Here is a 23,129-nt window from a genome sequence, read left to right on the forward strand (position 1 = left end):
TTGTTAGACACTTCATTGATTGATTTTGAATTAAGAGACATTACCATCTATGTTGATTGGTAAATCAACTGGTGAGGATGGATTTACTATAGAATTTTATAAATAATTTAATAATTTGTTGTTTTCAGTGTACATGAATGCATTGAAGCAGGTTACAGATACTGGGTTGTTTTCTGAATCATTTTCGAGAGCATTGATAACAGTTATATTAAAGAAAGATAGAGATCCATTGAAAGTTGGTTCTTATAGGCCTATATCTTTATTGAATGTAGACTATAAGATCATAGCAAAAGATTTAGCAAATAGATTGGCTATTTTTTAAATGAAATTGGTGCATGTGGATCAAGCAGGGTTTATTAAAAATAGATATTCAGCTGATGATTATTTTAAGTAATTTAGTAATATTAATGTGCCAAGATAGCAACTTAACCACCCAATGATATTAGCATTAGACGCTGAGAAAGCCTTGATCGAGTTGAGTGGAAATTCCTATTTAATGTGTTGGAGAGATTTAACATACAAGTACCTGTTTTAATTCATTTGTTTAAAGTATGAAGTAAATGGAACCAACTTGTGTTCAAAAGAAGTATGTTAAATCAAAACTTTGTTATATCAAAATTGGTTGATTCCTTTTTCCATGCACAATCCTTGTCTGAAGGAATGGGATTTAAAGGGTTTGGTATCAATTGAAGTTTGTTTTGAGGCAGGTTAATTTCTTTCATTTGATAGACTTGGGGAGAAGTTTGGGATATCACAAAATACATTGTTTGCCCATTATCAAGTACATGATTTTTGTAATGATTAGTTTTGGTTGAGAAATGATATTACCAATACAATCAAAGTTCAAAATATTGCCTATGGATAAGGGAAATAAGGGGTTTGTTTCTGAAATGTATTCATTGTTACAATCAAAAATGAAGGTAGGTGTATTGAGAACAAGATAAATGGGAACAGGAGTTATCTACCATTTCTGAGGAAGAATGGTCTGACTTGTGTTGTATAGTGTTATGAAATTAGTTAATGTGAGTTATAGTTTAGTCAATTATAAATTTTGCATCAGTTATATTTAACTCCTGAAAAGTTAGAGGTATGGTTTTAGAGATTCTGATCGGTTTCCAGTGTGGAGATAAGATGGGTACTTTTGTTCATTCTGTGTGGAATTGTACAAAGGTTAAACCATATTTTGGGGGAAAAAAATTATAATTTTTTTGAGATTTATTTCAAATAGATTTGCATGTGGATCCATGGTTGTTTATTAGGATATATAAATCCATTAACAACACGTTTGCATAAATCTTGGATTGCATTTATTCAGTTGAGCTTGGCAGTAGCTAGGAAGTGTATAGTGATAACTTGGAAAAATTATGGAGAGTTGAGTATACAGAGGTGCTATAATGAAATTCAATCATGTTTATGCTTATAGAAAATTAGATATAATTTGAGAAACAATTATTTTTTGATAAACTTTGGACTCCATATTTGAAATGTATGAATTTGGATGTGTAAATATTTTTAACATTTTTTGATCAAATGGTGTATTCTAACTTTATAACAAACTTTATTTGTTTTTGATACTTTTTGTGTATGTTAAGCTTGGGGGGGGGGGGAAGAGAGAGTGATAGGTAAGGGGTGGGGTGGGTGGGGGATAATTTGGAGGGTTTTTAACTAGTGTATTTTATGCTTGTATTATTTAAAATTTTACAAACTTTTCCAAAAAAAAAGTTGATGATTGTCTTGAAGCAGGGAAGTTTGTATCTTTTAATTGGATGAAGGAGAAATTTCAAGTTCCTAGCAATACTTTTTTGTTACTATCCGGTTAAAACTTTTTTTGTGAAAATTATATCTTAGTTTAAAATTACCTAGACAATCTACTTTAGAATTATTGATTAAAACAAACAAGTTTATTTCTGAGATGTACAAGTTATCACAAAACAAAATGCATAAGTTTAATGTTCATAAATTAAAAATGAAATTGGAACTTGATCTAAACAGGAAGATAGATAAAAATGTTTGGAGAAATTTGTAAGGATAGTATGACTAAGGTTATAAATGTAAGATGTAGATTAGTACAATATAATTTTACATCAATTGTATTTAACCTCTCTAATTTCCTCGGATTTGTTTTGGATGTGGACAAAAGATGGGTACTTTTTTCATTTTACCTGGACTTATCCAAAAATTCTTTATTTTAGAATACAAGTTAAATTGTTTTTGGAGCAAGTAGTCTACCGTTTGGTCCAATGTTGTTGTTAGGGGACATTAAGTTGATTGCTTTAGGAGTGAGATTGACTATGTATCAAATTGAATTTTTACGTTTAGCTTTGGCAGTTTCTTAAAAATGTTTGGCTATTACTTGGAAATCTGATTTAGTTTTAGGAATGCAAAGATGGCATACTGAAATGAAATCCTGTATTCATTTTGAAAAGTTGAGGTATAATTTAAAGGATAAATATCATTTTTTTTAAAAGCATGGAGCCCATATTTTAAAAAAAATTATTGGTTTGAAGATTTAATCTCAATTCACTTCATTGGGTGTCTCAGTTTCCGCAGCTAAAAAGTTGATTATTGTTGTTAAGTGATGATCTCCCTTGTTTCTTTGTAGGTGGAAGGGAAGGTGGGAGCATGTTAGTGGGATGAATGTTGGAGGTTGAGGGTTTAATTAATAAAATAATGTCTGTATGAATGCTATTATAAATTTTAAATCATAACATCATTAATTAATAAAATTTTAACAATTATTGCTCTAGTACAAGAATTGACTTTTTAAAAAATGTCTGTACAATTGGAAAACAATTGTCGAAACAGAGTACCTAACTAGATTTGTTATCTGATCATTCACTGTTGACATTAACAATAATAATTCCAGAGAAACCAGAGAGTCTTTATAAATGAATTCTTGATTCTATGCTGTTGAAGACAGATTTATCTAATTTTATTAGGGGACAAATAGAATTGTTCTGTGAAATGCCCCTCTACTATTGAGTTTTTTAATATGTGACATACTTGAGGCTTATTTAAGGGGACAGATAATTTCATATACTTTAAGCTCTTTTTTTTTTTATGGTCTAGTGCAGGGGTGTCAAACTCAAATTCACGGAGGGCCAAAATTAAAATCTTGGACTAAGTCGAGGGCCGAACTAAATATTTATTGAAAATTTTCAACAACATCTGTATGTTTTCTCTTCTTTCAACATATGTAATGTTAAACTTTAGGATATAACTTTAGGAGGATAATGTTACAGGTCAGGAGTAGGTAGCTCAAGTTCACCCTTTGCTTGACCTGAGGGAAACATATTTGGTCCCTGTGGAGATGTAGTCAGCATTCACAGGCTGTGTCCATTTTGGCCTGCATCAGGACTCAGCATTTCCTGCTCACCCCTCAGGCTCTAGGGCTCTATTCACCCTTGACCCATCATCCCTCTACCTGACCATTCATTTACCCAACCTCTACTCACCCCTCACTCCACTCACTCTGCCTCTACCCACCCCATCCTATACATGCCCCTCTACTGCCTCTCCCCTCAACCTGTTCCTCCCTCTACCAGTCTCTCACCCTCTAATCACTCCTCCCCTACTTGCCCTGCCCCTCCCCTTTTACCTCTTCCCTATCCAACCCTCCTATCATCCCTCCCTCTAACTGCCCCTCGCACCACCATAACTTCCCCTGCCCATTACTCCTCACCTACACCTCTGCTCATCCCTGCTTACCCACCCACTCAGGCCCAGCACGCTGCTGATCAGCCTTTGCGGACAGCCACCATCTCTCTCTTCACATGCAGGGCCGAACCAGCCGTCCCTGGGGTCCGCACGGGTGCAAGCGCTGAAGGCTGTGGTGACCGGGAGAAGTGCGTTTGCGCTGTGGAAGGGCAGTCCGGTGCCAGTCGCGCGGGGCTCGCGCTGCCCGGGGGCCATGCACAGCCTACCATGCCCGTCACGCCGACAGGAAATCACAGGCGCTCGCCAATCCGCCACACCGCTCGACAGGTGTGGAGAAGTGACTGGTTGTGCGGGGAGCCTTCCAACTGGCTTGCCGGCTGATGACATTGACAGACTCCTCGTGTTACAATTTCTCATGTTACAATGGGGAAGGATGTGCAATGAAGGGGGAGGATGGTGGGGGTGACATTACCAAAAAAACAGCATCAGCTCTCGCTGCAGGGCGAGCCACCTCTAATACATTCTTTTGAAATGATCTTGTGGGCCAAATATAATGGGCCAGAGTTTGACATGTGTGGTCTAGAGAAAGAAATAACAGCTGTAAAGAGTACCTGAGATCTGGGCCAAATAATGGGAGATAGAGCACAAAGTTCTATTGTGGCAATGAAAGGCAGAAGAGACATCGATGATGATTAATGCAATCCAAACAGAGCCTGATAAATTATAACACAAAATAACACAAAATAAATCAATAACACTTTTAAATGATATACAAAACTGTACAATTCAGAATTGCTAGGTGACTCTAGGGAGATGGATGAATTTCTCTCAGCAACTGAATTACCAAAATTGGATACCCTCTTTACCAGAGAAGAGATTGAAAAAGCCTTGAATATAATGCAGGCAAATAAATCACTGAGGGAGGATGGTTTTCCACCAGAGTTTTACAAATAATTTAAAGACCTTTTGATGTCTCTTATTATGGATGTGGTAAGCCAGGCCACAGAGACTCAGACTCCCCTGGAATCCTTCTCAACAGCTACCAAAAAAGAACAGAAAACCACTAAAACTGTCCTTGTATAGACCTATTGCTTTATTAAATGCAGATTATCAGATTTTAGCTAATGCCCTAGCTAATAGATGAGGGCAATTCAGATCAAGTAGGTTTTTTTTTACAAAAGATACTCTACAGATAATTTGGGCAGATTATTTAGTATATTTCATCTGGCTAAGTCTTATTGATTCTTTGAATGCAGAAAAGGCTTTTGATCGGTTAGTAGCCATTTATATTCAAACTTTTAGAAAAGTTTGGAATATGCCAAATATTTATTAATTGGATAAAACCCTTTAACATAAGCCATGAGCTAAAATTATAATGAGTGGTCAGATGTCTTTGAGTAGATCCAGCAGGCAGGGGTGCCCACTGTCAGCAGATCTGTTTTAGCCATTGAACCATTAGTAGATATTATAAGGAAGAATCTAGACATAATTCAAAATTGACCAGGAAGAGCAGAAAATCAATTTGTTTGCAGACTGTGCGCTGCTGAATTTATCAGACTGACTCCTTGGCCAAACTACAGATCACACTGGAAAAATATGGAAGAGTTTCTGGTTATAAAATTAATTTTGGGTAAAAGAGAAGTTATACCATTAACAATTCTTTCTTATGAAAGATATCAAAAAGGAAGTCAGTTTAAATGGGAATTGGAAAGAATTAAATATTTAGGAATAATGTTAAATAATAAATTACAAAATTTATATAGATTTAATTATCTCCCTCTGCTCGGAAAGATAGAAGACTATCTACAAAGATGGAAAAATTTGCCTATTACTTTAATTGGGAGGGTTAATTGTGTGAAAATGAAAGCAATGCCGAGGCTGCAGTACCTCTTCAAGTCATTGCCTCTTCCTTTGCTTTGGAATTTATTTAAGATACTCTGGTCATACAAGAAAGACAATTTATTTGGAATAATAAATTGCTGAGGATCCCACAACTGATGTGGGAATATAAATGGGGGGGGGGGGGGGAGATGAAGACTGTTGGATTAAAAATATATATCTCTAGCAGGCCAGATGAGGTTCCTTTCATCCTTTTTTTGATAACAACTAGGATTATATACAGTGAAGGAGAGGGCAGCAAAGGATTTTATTTACAAATTGAATGTCAAATTAATTTTAAAAATGACCCCATTTTAATACATATGATATAAAATTTGGCATGAAATGTATGGAGGGGAAAAAGTTGGGATATCACTGACTGAGTTATTGCCCATGAATATGGGTAATAAAATTTTTATACTTGGCATGAGAAAGGAATTATGCATATTGAATTTCGAGGAAGATCTACTTGCATCCTTTGAATAACTAAAACAGAAATATGACTTGTCAAATTGAATCTTCCACTGCTTTCTTCAATCAAGGTCCTTCTTGCGAGAAAGATAGCATCCCACAATGTTCCTGCCTTCAAGTAATGAAGTGGAAGGGTTGCATAGGCTGGAAAATGCACCTAAAGTTATTACTAGGATGTATTTTGTTCTCCAAGGCAAAAGTACTAAGCTGGGCATACAAAGGTTGAGAAAGAGGTGGAAGTCAGACCTGGGCATTATAATATCAGAGGAATGTTGGTCTGATTGATTGTTGGTGTTTGGATAGTAGGATATCAATGTGAAATATAGACTGGTTCATAACAATTTTTTTACATCAATTATATTCGTGCCACAAAAACTAAAATCAAAATCTGAAATGTCCTAAACGTGCTTCAGATGTGGTGTTGAAATTTGAACCTTTTGTACATCCTACCTGATCATGTTCAAAGGTGAGACAATTCTAGTATGATATTTGCTGAAACATTAACAAGAGTAACGGGGTGTACCTTCTGGGCAAACTTGTGGACACGAGCTACAAATTGGTTAAATTTCAAATTTGCTTTGTTAAAGTAACTCTAGCTGTGACCAAGAAGTGTACAGCAATCACTTGGAAATCCAACTCTCCCCTTACTGCTTGATGGGCTGTGGAGTAACATAGTTGTAAACCCATGGAGAAAATTACTTAACTTAAAGGATAAATATGACACATTCATTAAAATATGCCAACTGTATTTAGATTATGTAGTGGTCCGATTATAAATTTGACCCTTCAATGTATGCAATGATGTCATATCCCCAAAAATGTATTATGAAAAATGAGAGCTCTGATGGTACATGAAGCTACATTTTTTTTTAGTTGGGGAGGGGGATTTTTGAATTTTGTATATATTTAATATATTTGACATGTTAAAGATTGTGCAAATGTATTCATGGAATATGAAAAATAAAATATTAAAATAAGGCATTTGGCAACAAATATAAATTTTTTACAGCTGTGTACAGAAGGCTCTTTCATGGTTATCAGTAAGACTGGATGACACGAAGGGTTTACAAGCTTATGCCCTCTTTCTACGAGGATGTTGCAATGTCATGACAGAGATTGGCCACCTTCGAGTGACTGACATACATAATATGGTAATCATTGTAAATAAATTGCCCTTCCAGATGAGAGAACTATGGAGAAAACAAGATGTTTATAAAAAAAAACAGAAAAAATGTGGTGAAATGGCTTCTTTTAATGATTTGGTGGAGTTCATTGAAGGGTAAGTGGACGTTGTCACAGATCCAGTGTATGGAATTATCAAAAGGTATTCAAACCGTAAGGAAAAGAAGTTGAGAAGTCCAAATCGTATCCTCAACCAAAATTTTAAAAATACATTTGCCACCCCTATGATAGTGGCAGGTAAAGAAATTAAGGAAAGAGAAAGTTTACCTGTTGTGACTAAATGTTTCTTCTGTAATGATGAGCATGATTTGGAAATACGTGCATAGATGCAAAAGAAGACGTATCGTGAGAAAATTGGTTTTAGAAGGAAAATGGAGTATGTTTCGACTGTGTAAAGGATACATTAGCAAAAACTGCAAAACATGACTCTGCTCCAACATGTGTAGTCAAAAACATTCCAAAATGCCACATCTTTCCCAGGAAAAGAAGAATATGGAAAAGGGACATGTGACAAGAAAAGAAGCAGATGAAAAGAATGCTGAAGCTTCAGTATTGACAAATGGTCTTACTGGGGCCAGAGAAAATGTCTGCAAACTTTTGATAGTACCTGTGCGGGGCTAGGCCAGGAAAGTGCATACTTATCCATTTCTTGACCCAGGAAGTACTGCATCATTTTGCACCGTGGGGCTAATGAATAAGCTTAATCTTCAAGGAAGAAGTACAAAAATTCTATTGAGAACTGTAGGTAAAGTTGAACACATTGAAGCCAATGTCCTTTTGGGCCTAGAGATCGCTGGATGGGATAGTAATGATTTTTGTGAACTTACAAGCATATATACTCAGAAGACTATACCACTGCATAAAGGAAAAATCCCACATTAAAACAACATTGAATTGTGGACGCAGTTGAAAAATGTTTGTATACACAAAATCAACTCTGAAATTGAGTTGCTGATTGATTCAGATGTATCAAAAGTTCTGGAGTCACCAGATATAATAGTGTGGGAGATGAACCTTATGAGGTCAAGATTATACTTGGACAATTAATGGGCCATTAGGAGGTAGAAATGAGGTTCAAAATCAGTTGGCTACAAGTGTCAGCAAGATACTGATTGACAAGCTGAAGGAGCATCAGTTAAAGAATGACTTTCCTGAGTGCATCAGGGATGACCAGAACCTTCAAAAGAAGACCAGCAGTTCTTGGAATCGGTGTCAAAATCTGCCAAGCTGGTAATGATCATTATTGCATTAAATTACCTTTGAATAAAAGGGAAATGTACAAGGCTGATAATGGAAGCATTATCAAGCAACATGCTCTGATTTTAAAGTGAAGATTTAAGAAAGATTCTTCCTTTAATTCAGACTATCCCAAATGAGTGTCTGATATGATATCCAAAGTATATGCAGAAAAAGTTCCAAATATCTTGGCATGTAGTAATGGGGAAAAATGGGGTTTTCCATCCACAGAAGAAACAACTTTGTATGGTATTTGATTGTGGAACAACCTTTTGAGGAGTTTCACTAAATTCTCAACACTTACTGATGTGACCAGTATGTTGATAGGAGTCTTAAATAGATTCTGTAAAGAACCTGTTGTCATCACCAGAGACACTGAAGCAATGTTCCTTCAGGTGAAAGTACCGAATGAAGACCATGACTTGTTTTGATTCCTTTGGTGGCCTGATGGAGACTACAATCAGAACATGGTGGAATGCAGAATGACAGGGCATTTACTTGGAGCAACTTCATCACAAAGTTGTGTGAATTTTGCCCTTGGGTAGTGTGCTCGGAACAATATAGAACAATTTAACTCCAGCTATAAGCACCATCAGGAATAACTTCTATGTAGATAACTCTCTTATTTCTGCAGTTAGTTAAAGAAGCAATAGCTCTTTATCATGAGTTAAAGGCAATCTGTTTCAAAGGTTTTCTACTTACCAAATGGACAAGTAACAGTCGCCAGGTATTGACTGCCATACCTGAAAGAGAAGGTTAAAGAAATGAAGAATTTGGACTTAGACCAAGACAATCTTCCTGTTGAAAGGGTGTTGGTGAACAATGATTTGAAGGACTGACTTCTCACGAAAAGAGGGATTCTAACAACAGTCAGTAGAATATATGATACTCGAGGAATACTGGCACCAGTTGTCCTGACTGCCAAGAAGATCCTGAAAGATTTTGTAGGAAGAGGATTGGTTGGGATGATGAGATACCAGAATCCATTGTCCAAAAATGGATGTGTTGGATACAGGATCATCATGTTGGAAGACTTCAAGATTTGGCAGATGCTTCAAACCCATATATTTTGGAACTGTAACATCTGCTCAATTGCATCATTTTGCTGATGCTTGTGAAGATGGTTACAGAACTGTCACTGCATGATAACAAGGATCAGGTATATTGTGGATTTGCAAACAGAAAGGCCAGAGTGGCTTCAATGAAACCAGTCACTATTTTACGAATGGCATTGGCAGCTGCTACCATGATGAGCAGATGGACACAATGTTGAAACTAACAAACAAATTCCATATTTTGGACTGATAGCACTTCTGTGTTCAAATCATTCAATAAAACCACAAGGTTTCAAATATTTGTAGCTAACAGTATCACTGAAATTGTTAAAAGCATCACTTCCAACAGTGGAAGATGTTCTGTTACAGGAGCGATTTATAAATGGTTTAAGATCAGGTGCAATTTCACAGCTGAGGATGTCATGGTCCTCATGACCATTCAGTGGCTTGAAATTGCTGGTTTATGGGGAAGATGGTTGATATCATCCAGTACAGAAAAGGACTTGGACGTCAAGTTCGGATTAAGGCTAAAACTGGCTTTCTCAACAGACCAATTATCAAAATCTGTCTTTTAAAAGAAGCAGAAAGTTTTGATAATTGATTTTCACTTTCTTTTGAAATTTAACTCTATATACTACAACATTTGATTTTTTTTCTTTGTAATGGTAATTATTTTTTAGATAATTAGGGACTGGTATTGTAAGGGTTGAATGAAAGTTACAAGCAGATCAAGCAAGCAGTCTGTGTAGACATTATTTACGTTCTGAGTGTCTCCTTAGAAACACTTTCTTAGCCTCTCTCTCTCTCTCTCTCTATCTCTCTCAAATTTTGATCCCCTTTGTTCTGCAAAATGGAGTCTGAAATGGTCAAACTTTTATTGACAATTTTAAGTGTAATTTTGAGCATAATTTAATCATAGTTTTAGTACCATATAACAAAGTTGTAATAATGTAGTAACCTATGTAAGGTTTAATAAACTATGGAAAACTCAACTTTGGTATGGATTTTTTTTTTGAATGAGTTAAAAACCATGACATTCTAGTCTCTCCAGGCAATTGTAAATGAAGATGGTTGTGACAGGGTTGTAAAGAGTTTTTGACTTTTTAGTGGTCTTAAAGTATGGCGTATAGGAGTTGTATAAGACATTGGGGAGGCCAAATCTAGAGTATTGTGCAGTCTTGGTCACCTAACTTCAGAAAAGATATCAGTAAGATAGAAAGTATACTAAGATGTTGCCTGGACTTCAGGAACTGAGTTACAGGGAAAGGTTAAACAGGTTAGGACTTTATTCCCTGGAGCATATAAGAATAAGGGGAGATTTGATAGAAGAATTAAAAATTGAGGGGGATAGACAGAGTAAATGTAGATAGGCTTTTTCAACTGAGGGTAGATGAGATACAAACCAGAGGACATGGGTTAAGGGTGAAAGGGGAAAAGTTTAGGGGGAACATGAGGGGGAACTGCTTCACACAGTGTGGTGGGGGTGTTGAGCAAACTGCCATCTGAAATGATGAATGTGGGCTCATTAACATTTTAAAAAGAAATTGGACAGATACATGGATGGGAGTGGTATGGAGGGCTATGGACTGGATGCAGGTCAGTGAGACTAGGCAATAATAAGTGGTTCAGCACAGACTAGAAGGGCCAAGGGGTCTGTCTCTGTAATGTTCTATGGTTCTCTGAATATTGTGCAAGAACATTGCAAGCAAAATTTGAGCTGCTGGAGAATTCAACATGTCAGACAACATCCATAGAATGAATGTAAAGGTACTGCCTGACCAGCTTGAGCTCCTTCTGCCAGCTCAATTTTTGCTCCAGATTCCAGCATCTGCAGACACTTGTGCTTGGGGAAAGTTTAAAAAAAAAACTTAATATTTTCTAAACAAAAAAATACTTTTACAAAATCCATAATATAAAAATTAGAACTACAACTATCTCAACCCTCCACCCTCTTCAACAGACCCCACAAGGGAAGCATGAAAGAAAATATTTATCAAAGTTTAAGATATTAATAAATTCATACATTTCAAATAAAGTGACTGCATCTTAACAAAAAAATCATAATGCAGATTATGTTAATTTTTCCATATAAATACAGAACTTCAACTCATTATGCCAACGATTTTATATTTATCTCAACTTCGTCTTTCCAGGAAGTTGTGACACATTTATGTGCTACCATCAATGCTAAACACAGAATGCTGTCTGAAACTTGTCTAACCCCAAGTCCATAAATGGAACAATATAACCCAACAAAAACGTTTTTTTTTTTGGATCTAATAAAAATTGAATTCTAAACAAATTTTGAAGAAATTCCCTGATTTTATACCAAAATTATTGAACTTTATCACAAAGCCAAACAGAATGTAAAAAGTTCCAACACATGATCCACATCTAAAACATGACTCTGAATTACTAAATCCATATTTTCTCAATTTCTCAGGAATTAAATATAACTGATGCAAAAAATTATAATTAATCATACTTTATCTTCCATTAAACCATTTATTCACACCCTCAAAATACATCATTTCCCAATCTGCCTGATTGATATCACAAGTTAAATCATTTTCTCATTTAATCCTGGATTTATCTAAATTTATTTTATCCACAGTATCTTGTAACAAAGCATACATCTCTGAAATAAACCCTTATCAAAAAAATGAGTTCATAATCTCAAATTTCGTTAACTTGGGAATTTTCATTTCTCTTCCAAAATTTTCTTACACTAACACTCAAATTTGATAATAAAGAATTCCTTGAAATTCCAAATTTCTCTAAGTTGATTAAATGATACAAATTTGCCCTCTTCAAAACAATCTTGCAATAACTTTAATTCCTTTTAATCTGCCAATTTCTTAAAAATCTATAATTCCATGGAAAAGGAATTAATTTATTTTGATATGTTGGAGCCTATTAATATTTCCTTTTAGTCCTAATCCCTAATAAGTGTTTCAAAACAGGTACATTATATTTTTGTAATAAAACAGAATTCCATTTAAATACAAATTGATGTGGACAAGGTTTCAGTATACCAGTCAATTCTACCTTGGCCCAACTAGGGGGAGACGAAACATCTAACATACGATTAATAAATCTTAATTGAGCTGCCTCATAACAATTTTGAAAATGGGGTAATTGCAAACCTCCTAAAGCATACTTCCAAGTCAATTTATGCATTGCTACTCTTGCTAGTTTTCCCTTCCATAGAAATTCTCGGATGACTTTATTTAAGTCTTGAAAAAAGGATTTCAAAAGAAAACAAGGAATTGATTGAAAAAGATACTGGATTTTTGAGAAGATATTCATCTTAATACAGTTTACTTGACCTATTAATTACAAAGGAAAATCCTTCCATTTAATCAAATCAACTTTGATCTTTCTCATTAGTGGTATGTAATTTAAATTATACAATGATTGAATATTTACATCAATCATTATCCTTAAATACTTAATTTTATCAGTCCAACGAAGTTTAGTAATTTGTCTACACTGGTCATAATTTCCTTCAGAAATTGGTAATATTTCACTTTTATCCCAATTCACTTTATAGCCTGATAATTTACCATATTGTTCTAAATATTCTTGCAAGTAAATTAAAGATCGTTCCGGATTAGTTAAATATATCAAAACATCATCTGTCAATAAATTAAGCTAATATTCTTCATCTGCTAACTTTATACCTCTAATATTTTCATTCTGTCTAATAGCCTGAGCTAATGGTTCGATGGCCAATGCAAATAGAGCTGGTGACAGAGGACAACCTTGACTAACTAGTTGAATGCGATAATTTAAAGAAGGAAGAGGTTTGACAATTTGTCACCACACTAGCTATAGGATTATTATATAATGCCTTCACCCAACCAATAAAAAAGGGTCCAAACTTGTATTTCTCTAACACTTTTGATAGTGTCAAATGGAATTTTTTTTATTTAAAGCTTTTTCAGCATCTAATGCAACTAGCGTTTTGGTAGGTCAGGTTGCTGTCATCAAGCGTGGATCAGTGAAATCACTCTAAGAATATTATCAGAAGCATACCTATTTTTAATAAAACCAGCCTGGTCAGCATGTATCAATTGTGGTAAATACTTAGCAAGTCTATTGGCCAATAATTTCACTATTTTATAATTCGCATTCAATAAAGAAATTGGCTGATATGAAGCTACTTTCAAAGGGTCTCTATCTCTTTTGGTATAACATTATTGCACTTAAACATGAATCTGGTAAGGCTTGTTCTTGATTTACCTGATGAAGAACGTCCATAAATAAAGAGGACAAATCATCATAAAAAGCTTTATAAAATTCAACAGTGAACCCATCATCTCCTGGAGATTTTCCATTAGGCATTTGTTAAATAACATCCTTTATTTCTAAATCTGTAAAAGGAGAATCTAATTCTGACAAAAAAAAAATCAATACAACCATCTTCTCAAGCTCCCTCAGAAGCATATAATTTCTGATAAAATTATACAAATTGGTCATTGATTTCCTGAGGTTTAAACGTAACTGAATTATCTTTCCTCACAGCATTAATACTTCTTGATGCTTGTTCTGTTTTCAATTGCCAGGCCAAAACTTTATGGGCTCTGTCCCCTAACTCATAACGTTGTTTAGACCTTTGAATCAAATGTTTAAATTCGTATGTTTGTAATGTATTATATCGTAACTTCAATTCTGTCAAAACTGCCTTACAAGTCCTCTGAAATTCTTTTTCCAAATAAGCTATTTTTTTTCAATGACAGTCTTTCCCAAATTTTCTTCTTTTCCTTTGATGCATAGCTAATAATTTGACCACGTGAAAACCCCTTCAAAGCATCCCGTACAATAAAATTACTATGAACTGCATTCCTATTCAAATCTAAGAAAGAAACAATTTGATCCTTAATAAATTTTACAAATTCTGGTTGTTTCAATAACATTATATTAAACCTCCAATGAAAGGTTGATTGAATAACTTCTGGTCCAACATAAGAAATGAGTAGCAATGAATGATCAGAAATTATTCTACTCTTATATTCAGCTTGAATAAAACATGATTGCAAATGTGCTGATGCCAAAAAAAATGTCAATCCTTGAAAATGAGTCATGGTGTGAGGAATAAAATGAAAAATCTTTCTCAGTAGGATTTAACCTTCTCCAAATTAAAATTAAATTTGTCTTTCATCAAAGAAACCAATTGGACCGCTGTTTTTGATTTTTTTTCACAATTTTCGGAGATTTATCTAATGGTGGATCTAATACACAATTTAAAATCTCCCCCAATCAAAATATTTTCTTTAGCTTGGCTTAAAGTTAAAGCTTCAGACAAAAATTATCCCTAATCAATGTTAGATGTATACACATTCAACAAAGACCTTGACTCAGCAATGAGTTTACAGTTAATCATTAAAATTTGGCCAGCTGATTCCACCAAAGATTTAAGTTAGAATGGTATTTTCTTATGAATCAGAATTGCCACTCCTCTTGCTTTCGAATTAAAAGATGAAAATACATAACAGACCCAATCCTCTTCAATTCCAAATGTTCTCTTTCAGTTAAATGAGTTTCCTGCAAAAAAGCAATATCAACTTTCATCTTTTTTTATATAGGCCAAAACACGTTTTTGTTTAATCGGGTTATTTAAAGCCTGCACATTAAATGTTGCAAATTTCAAATTAGACATTGTTATCAAAGTAAAATAAAAACAGAATAAAACCCCCTCTTTCTATTCCTTCTATTCACAGAGGAAAAAAAAAACCCTTCTCCGATAACAAAATTGAAACCCCTCTCTAAACAAAGTAAAACTTACATGAATAAAAAGTTTTTTCTTAATAAAAAGAAACTACAAAAGTAGTAACTCCCCTCTTAACTGGGTGTGGAAAGAAATTAAATCCCTCCCACTAGTGGTGGATGACTTCTGAAAGCTTCAGCAACCTCCATCCCCCCAACCCAACGTAAAATTATAAGTCTAAATCCGCTCATAACCCCAATGAATTCAATCCCAAAGCTTGTTCCGGATCACCAATATTAATCAAGTTCTTTGACATATTTGTCTTCCCATTCCCATTTCCATTCTTCTTATCGGGTGTCTTCCTCTTAGGTGAAAAATGCCTTTCAGTAGCTCCGTCTGGCAAAGAATTGGCAAAAATTAAAGCATCATGATCCTTCTCAAAAAAACTGTGATTGGAAATTCCCTTAAAAGATCTTCAAAACTGCAGGGTATCTAAAAGAAAATTTATAACCTTTCTTTAGCAGAATTAAATTCTTTATGCCTTTTAATAATTTATTGACTTAAATCTGGATAGAAAAAAACCTTATTTCCTTGTACCATCAATGGGGACTGATATCTACGTGCATTTTGGACTGCTACTCTCAAAATAGTTTTCCTATCTTGGTAGCGTAGACAATGAATCAAAACAGCTCATGGAGGTTGACCTGGATATGGTTTACTTCATAAAGCCCTATGTGCTCTATCTAATTCCAAACCTTCTGGGAAAAATTCCAATCCCAGTGCTTCAGTAATCCACTTTAAAAAATAAAAATAAAAAAATTAAAAATTATTGGATCCAAACCCTCAATTTCTTCAGGAATTCCCACTATTTTAACATTATTCCAACAACTTTGATTTTCCAAAGAGCCTACTTTCTTCAATAAATCCTTCTTCTGAATTTCCCATCTGACAAAAGAATCTTCCACTTTTTCTATTTTTCTTCATTGCAATCCATTTGTTCTTTACAAACTTGAAAGGCACCTTCCATCTTCTTAAAATTGTCTTGAACTGTATCCACCATATTCAAGCATCTATTAACATCAGCTTTAACAACAGAAATATCTTTCTTAACAGAAGAAACTTCACAAATATTATTCATTTTTTCAGTCATATTCATAAATCTATGGTCAATCTGAGTAAACATTTGTATTGACATATTACCCATTTGATGAGCTATAGATTCCAAAACTGTAAAAACAGCATCAAAAGTAGTATCACTAGTCTCTCCATGAGGCCTACCTTCTTTCCCTTCAATAGCAGTCAGTAACTCTTCTTCTATTTCTTCAGTTTGGCACAAAGCTTTTCCTTGTTGTTCCTGTGATTCTGCCATTTTCATCACTTTGCTTCTGGTACCTGCAGACCCAGACCCAAGATGTTCAGGTCGCTGCTGGCTGACTTCACTGACAGCCCAGACCCTGTCCAGAAGATTGCGTACTCGCGACGTACCGCGCATGCCTGGCAGTGCTGGGGCCCACTCATGCGCATCTTCTGACATGCTGCCTCGGGCGGGAAAGTTCATGTTCATTCATAAATCTTCACTTATCACTCCTTTACTAAAATTGGCGACTCCCTGACAGTAAGCTGGCAGTTACTTGTGCAGAGCTCTGTTTCTTTATCTTTGATTGCTGGGAAGCTATTTGAACACAATCACAGTTAAACTAGTCCTGGCCTTGTATGGTATTCTCAAATTAATTTTCTGAAATGATGTTTTTGAAAAGAATTCAAAGTGTAAACATTTAGATATTTTTCCCAGATTCTTAGTGTGGACAAAGTTACTATCTGACTGGTTGAGATTTAAAAAGCTCCACGTCATTCATTGATTGAACTTGAGACCCTTCTGATCCAACTCAGTACCACCCATACTTTGATATAATGCACAAAGTTTAACAAAGATTTGATTTAAAAGTAGAGGTTTCAGAGTTAGGTCATTAAATACAAGAATAAAGAACATGGGAAACAGAAAATATCAGTGCAGATAATCCCTGATGTGAATATCTGATGTAATGCTCATATTTTTTAAAAAAGCTTGCTTTCAGTTATTTGTACGTGTCGGTACTTGCATTGAAGTTTCATCAAAATGCAATTTTAAAAATGTTAACAAATGATTATGGCAGTTGGGCAAATGCCAACTTCAACAGGTCTCATTTAGTTCCGGGATTTGATTAAGGATACAGATATCTGACCCTGTGCACTGAGGTTAGGTCAGTGAGTGCTAGCATTGAGGAAACGGCTCAGTGAACCTGAACAATGGTGGTGGAGATTTGAACCCAGGGACTAGAGCAGTGATCACGGGCGTCATGACCAATTCAGTACCTTGGACATTTTAGAGTGTCAGAGATCCAGGATTGTGTGGAACAGGTCAGTGAGGCCATGACCTGAGAGTGTATCAGCAATGCCAGGCAAAGAGGCTGGTTCAGTGAGAGTGGGCACTTGCATTAAGGACATAATTTGATTTGCGAGAAAATTGTCTTAGGACTATATTTCAGGAACATAACTTGATTTATACTGGCCAGTGACTCTCCTTGTGGTTGTTAGCATTCTGAGGTTCATTATACATTTTCTAGTGGTGAAAATATTTGCTTCTTATAAATATTTAATAAAAATGTTGACATGAAATGAACAGTGACAAATATCGTTAGTATTTAAGATGAATGTACTTGGTGTTGAGAAGGATACAGCACAAAAAATTCCTGACAGTTGCCAAAATTCTGTATTTAGTTTGTAATTTATCAGTGTTTTTTTAATCGGATGCCTTTGTGACTCTGCTACTCAAATAAATATTTGTTTTATTTGGAATTGTTTATTGCGATTTCAAATTAAGAATAAATCATCAGTGTGATTTTATATTTTTTCTTATTTCATTGGGTAAGTCTAATTTTCATTTGGACAACTGAAAGAAAAGGAGACCAATGTATTTATGGTGAACTCATCTATGTGGCGTGTGTAAAGAAGACTGCCAACTGCTGAATTTGATGTGAGCACGTGCACTGCCTGATAAAATATCAAAGGAGACACATTATTCAGTTTACTTTGTATTTCATTAATATTATTCAGTACACGGTAGCAGTTAGAGCAATGACTTTACAGCACCAGCGATCGGGACCGACGTTCAAATCCTGCGCTGTCTGTTAGGAGTTTGTACGTTTTCCCCGTATTTCTGTGGGTTTTTTCTGGGGGTTTCTGTTTCCTCCCACCCTACAAAAACTTACTGGGGAGTAGGTTAATGAGGTTTAAATTGGGCAGGAGGAACTCGTAGGGCTGAAATGGCCTGTTAATATGCTGTATGTTGAAGTCGCGCTAGGCTGGCAGTGATTGAAAGAACCACACAGAGTTGAATGAGTTGAACCAACTGCCTTAATAGAACTCTTGTGCACATTTAAATTCCTTGGAATCCGATGACGTTTGCGACTCCCAGGACCTTTATAACATCAGCTGCCAGGCTGTGGGGCCCCTCACCCGGAGCTCTGTCAGATCTGCCACGGACTAGCCCATGACTCCATGAGCCAGTTCGCGTGTTGTATGGGCGAGCTGCCACATGATTCCACCACCCTGAAACTGGTATTAGGAGGTGTGGAGTCCATGGCCAACAACCTTTTGGTTTGTTTGGGTGGCTGACCTCTTTGACATGGGGGTGGCAGAGTCACAGGGTGTTCCAGGTCTAGATGCGCCAACTTGAGATGGTCAATGGTGAAGGTCTCCTCAAGACCACTCGTGCAAAGGCGCAAGTGGTTCCATTCTGACAAACCGCCTTGTACGGGCCCTCGTACGGCTGCTGGAGTGGAGTAGGTGCAAGCCCCTATGGATGAAGATGTCGTCGCAGTCCCAGAGGTACTCAGGAACAAAGGAAGGTGTTGGGCCATGGCATGAGGTTGGGATAGGAGCTAGTGTTCCTACCTTCTCTGAGTCTTGTGAGCACTGTTGCAGGTGTCTCTTCTGTGCTATGGGCCGCTGGCACAAACTTGCCTGGAACCGTGAGTGAGACATCGTACACCAACTCTGCCAAAGACATGGCTAAGTCTTCTTTGGGTGATGTGCAGATGCCAAGAAGCACCCATGGAAGCTCGTCCACCCATTCCAGAGCTGACTTCAGGTGCCAGTGGAAACTCTACCAGGCCGTTGGAATGCAGATGTGCCTTGGTGTGGTGCAGCTTGGTCTCAAGTAGCTGTGCCAGTGCTGACAATAGGATGGATGTGAACTGTGACCCTCTGACTGAGGTGATGTTGGCAGGCAGGCTGAAATGTGCAACCCATCTTGCAATAAGAGCTCTGGTGAACCTGTCAACTATGGTGAATGAGTATCTAGATCCCCAGGAGACTAGAAGCAGATTGATGTCCACTTGGACATGCTCAGACCTCCTGTGTCTCAGTTGGAAGGGCTGAGGGTGGGGCCTTTTGACCTTGGAGTTCTAGCAATGCATGTATGTCCTGGTCCAGTACCCGACCTACTTGCGTAGGCCATGCCATTCAAATCTATCCACCACCAGTTCGATAGTTGCCCAAAATGGATGGGTGGGCCGAACCATGTAGTGCATCGAAAATGTGACACTTCCAAGCAACTGGAATTATAGGCTGGTGTTGGTCACAGAGGAGCTTGTTGCTTGTGGGGCCAATGGGGATGTCCTCAAGTTGCAGGTCCGAGACTGCGGTGCGGTAGGCTGGCATTTCTTCGTCCAGCTGCTGTGCCTTGGTGAGCGCTGTGTAGTTCAACTCTGGTGACAGTGAATGCACCAAGTGGATGGAGGTGCGAGACAGCATGTTGGCCATAATGTTGCTTTTCCTGGAGATATGTTGACAGTGGTGATATAGTCTGAGATGTATGACTGGTGATGTTGCTGCCATGCCAATCATGGATCCAACACTTTGGCGAATGTGAAGGTGAAGGGTTTGTTTTCTGTGAAGACCAGAAACTCCTTCCCTCCAAGAAATACCAAAAGTGCTGGATGGCAAGGTAGAGGGGTAGCAGTTCCCTGGCGAAGGCACTGTATTTCATCTCTGGGGGTTGCAGGAGCTGACTGAAGAATGCAAGTGGTTTCCACTGACTCTTAATTAGCTGTTCCATCACACCGCCAACTGCTGAGTTGAAAGCATCAACCGTGAGGGCTGTGGGAACATCCACCCCACGGGTGTACCAGGAGGGTGGCATGTGCAAGAGTGTCCTTGGCCTCCTCAAAAGTCAGTGCTGACTCTGTGTCCCAGGTGATTTCCTTGGCCTTGCCGAACAGGGGTTGCATGATTCGGGCATTTGACAGTAGGAATCGGTGGTAAAAATTGATCATGCCCATGAACTCCTGTAGGGCCTTGACTGTACTGGATCTGACAAATTGGCGTATTGCCTCAACATACGGCAGCAATGGAAATTCTCCATGCCAGTCAATGCAGTGCCCAAGGAAATTAATGGCAGACAGCCCAAACTGGGACTTCACGGGGTTGAGGGCTTGGCCACATTCACTCAGGCGATGGCAGAGTTAGTGCAAGTGCGTCAAATGCTCTTGGAGTGAGCAGCTGGCAATCAGGATATCATGAAAGTAGTTGAAGATGAAATCCAAGCAGTGTTCCATGAGTTCATGAGCCGCTGGAACATTTGTTCAGTGTTCTTGAGTCATAAAGGCATCCACGGGAACTTGAATAAGCTGAACGGGGTGATGAGGGTCATCTTGGCGACATTGCTGGGTTGAAAGGGAATCTGGTGATACCCATGACCAGGTTGACTTTGGAGAAGATGCATGCCCCATGTAAAGTCCTAAATGTGGGGCACTGGGTAGTAGTTGGCTGTGGTGGTGTCAGTAAGCCTTCGGTAGTCACCATATGGCCTCCAGCTGACTTTGGCACCATCTGAGTGCCAGATGATCCCCATCTCCTCCATTTTCCTGAATTCCTCACTGGCGAGGTAGAGTTTGTCAGGCATGTGTGCCCGGGTGTGAAGCTGTGGTCCATGAGTGGGAAGGTACAGAAGCAGGGAGATTAGTGTGGATCAATATGATTTAGCCTTTCTATGCATCTGCAATCCACCCTTTCCTTTAGCCCTGTAAATTGTTATTGAGCTACCTTCTCTTTTATTTAAATTTTTTTAAAAATTGATTTTATAAAGAGCTACCTTTTATCCAGCTACCTTTTAAATACAGTAAACCCCTGGTATACAGCATATAAGTGGATGGAAGATGCTGGATAAGTGAATTTTCTGGTTGCTTGAGACTTGGTCTTAAAATGCCTAACTAATACAACTACATTAAGAATAAACTGTTTAAAAGACAAAAATACAATACTGTACTTACACTGAACAAATTCCACTTACATGAATATAAACTTTAAGGCATTTTGCTTTATTTTCAGTCACATTCTTTGAAAACAGTTAACCATCGCTGCATCTGTAGGTTCCTCACCCTTCATGGAGCTGCTCGAAAAGATGAATTATCTTTAGATAATTAATCCATCCTCCCTAAGTTTATAGATAAAGCTTCTGACTGGAGTGACGCTTACCAAGCAGGGATAAGGAGACACTTTAAACCACCCCAACTGCAATCGGTATCAACCAGCTCTTCATTCTGGATGATGCCATTTTATTCAAACAGCTGCTACGAGCAAAGCACGACCAAAGCACTCCACAGGCTGAATACTTGCTCCCATCTTCACCAAAGGTTTACTTCGGAGAACATTTACAATTTTAAAGTTATGAATTTTTTGCCTATTATTTTATTGTGACATATTTTAATTTTCAATTTATTTTTACCCATTGTTTGTGACTGATGGTTGCTTGAATTCTGGAAACCAGGGGTTTTACTGTATTACAATTCTTTTCTGCTCCCTCTCCAAATCTTTTCCAAGGTATGTCACCTGGAACTGGAAACAATACTGCATTTATGGTTGAACCAATGTTTTTTTTAAAAATACTTCATCACATTTTCTTTGCTCTGGTACTCCATGCTTCTATCTATAAATCTTAGTATCCTGAATGTTTTCGGACACTTCCTAAACCTGCCTTGTCACATTCAAGGAACAAAATGCACCAATATCTCTCAGCATTGATGAAGGGCTCGGGCCTAAAATGTTGATTATATTGCTTTTGCTTCCCATTGGTGCTGCAGGATCTGTTGAATTTCTCCAGCACTTTTGTGTATCACAGCATCTCAGACTTTCTTTGTTCACTCTCTCTGTCCTTGAATTCTTTTTATGCCCTTTAGTTTGTATTGGTTCTTGTTCTGTTTACCAAAAATTAACACTTGGCATTTCTCAGCTTTAAGTTTAATTTTCCACCTATCTCCCACTACAATCCAACTCAATCTTTACACCACCACCCGTTGACCAGGAAGAGTTGCCCTTGGGACAGAACACCTCAGAGATCAAAAAAATGTGCTGTAACCATTCCAGATGTCCTGGAAAGAACCCCTGGAGTGAGCAATGATCTCCAGCTAAAGCCGTAGAAACTGAGGAGACTTATCCCGAGATTGCAGTAGAGGAGAGGACTCAGTGCCGCAGTTCTCCACCTTATCCGATGGGCTGTATTGAAAATGAGCTGGTTGTGTTTGCATGGAGTGACTGGCCTCTGCGTCAAGTATGAAAGGACTTTGGTGTCTGTGTTATACCATATATGGGATGGGAATATAAATAATCATTGCTACATGATTTGAAAGCTTTACTGCGTTGAAATATTTACTGCTCTTCCAGGACCTGTGAGAGTCAACTAATGAAAGGAGATGCATATAGACGCTACAATTGGCTGTTCTAGCCCTTTTAGAATCACGTTGGGGCCACTGTACTTGGGCACAAGTGGCATTGCGCAGGAGCGGGATCAGAAGTGACGAGTGTTAATTGAATCTACTGCTGGCCAGGAGCAGGAGCTCCTCCAGGCGCTCCCGCTGTGGATGGTGTTTGCATTTCTTTAATAAAGTTCTTGGTTATTTTTA

Source organism: Narcine bancroftii, chromosome 3 (genome assembly GCF_036971445.1).
Source record: "Narcine bancroftii isolate sNarBan1 chromosome 3, sNarBan1.hap1, whole genome shotgun sequence".
NCBI classification, from domain to species: Eukaryota; Metazoa; Chordata; class Chondrichthyes; order Torpediniformes; family Narcinidae; genus Narcine; species Narcine bancroftii.